The 1,377-nt window shown below is 39.3% G+C and overlaps 1 protein-coding gene across 1 annotated transcript in view; it reads left to right on the top strand.

Moving 5' to 3' along the window:
• The window catches only part of eif2d (eukaryotic translation initiation factor 2D), a 52,880-nt gene that overhangs the window by 43,278 nt on the left and 8,225 nt on the right, over positions 1–1,377 (top strand). The window lies entirely within an intron of this gene.

Raw genomic sequence — 1,377 nt, 5'->3', positions numbered from 1 at the left:
GATAGTAACTTAGTCTGAAATGTTTAATATAACAACGCTAGATGAAATTAACAGATTTGGTTCACTATTTGGCAACAAACTGGTCAGCTTTCTCTCTGCCACCATTAATTAATGCATAATAAACAATTCTTAATGATTTATAAAGTGCTTATAGAGGAATTAATAACATATATAAAATATTTATTAGCATCTATAAGAGAAGCCTTATTGTATGTCTTGCATGTAAACATCGCCCATCAGTAAAGACAACCGTGTGGTGTTTTGGACCGTGTTCTTGTTTATTTAACTAATGTTAGCAAAATATTCAAAACGTCACAGAAAAGATTTTAATGAAACTTTCAGAAATAAATTGTTGTTTTGACATTTACAGGGGCAGCACGGTGGTTCAGTCAGTAGCGTTGCTGCCCCTCAGTGAGCAGGTCGCCCTGGTTCAAATCTTGGTCTGGGGGCCTTTCTGTGTGGAGTTTGCATGTTCTCTCTGTGCATGCGTGGTTTTCTCTGGGTACTCTGGTTTCCTCCCAGAACCAAAAACATGTTAGTCTGATTGGTAACTCTAAATTGTCTCTAGGTGTGAGTGAGAGAGAATGGTTGTTTGCCTCGTTTGTCTCTATGTGTCCCTGTGAAGGACTGGAGACCTGCCCATGTGTCCCTCGCCTATCACAGTGACTGCTGGATATGGGCACCAGTGACCCCCACAACCCAAAAAGGAAGAAGCAGTTAAAGATGATGGATGGATGGATGGATGGATGGATGGATGGATGGATGGATGGATGGATGGATGGATGGATGGATGGATGGATGGATGGATGGATGGATGAATGAATGAATGGATGGATGGATGACATCTACAATGGAAATACATTTGAAATCTACCAGATTCAAAATGGCTGCCACAGCTAATGACCTTTGACACATAAATGTAAAAAACTCAAACTTTACAGAAATGGAGCTAAGATTTGGTGTGGTGGTAGCTGAGAGTGATCCTCAACTTATACTCTGAGTGCCAACTGATCACACAAAATCTGTGTTTAATACTTAAACATTAACTATTAGAGTAAACTCTGTCTGTCTGTTAGCAAAATATCTTATGAACTATTGAATAGATTTTAATGACCATTTCAGGAAATACTCATTAGCTGTACATTAACACTGACGAAACTTTGGATCCGGTCTCATTTAAAGATGAATACCAGTTCACTGATGTCAGGGAAATAAGAGTTGCTGTAATTAGGTCAGTTTTACAGATAATATGTTCAGGTGTAGTGTGGTAGTATCTGAGAGTCATTAACAACAGGCGTGGTAGCCTCTGAGAGACATTAACAACAGGCGTGTTAGTCTCTGAGAGTCATTAACAACAGGTGTGGAAGTCTCTGAAAG

The sequence above is a fragment of the Nematolebias whitei genome, chromosome 11 (genome assembly GCF_014905685.2).
Source record: "Nematolebias whitei isolate Nwh7 chromosome 11, NemWhi1, whole genome shotgun sequence".
NCBI lineage: Eukaryota > Metazoa > Chordata > Actinopteri > Cyprinodontiformes > Rivulidae > Nematolebias > Nematolebias whitei.
Note: the sequence above shows the minus strand (reverse complement) of the source record. Positions and strands in the feature narration are given on the sequence as shown.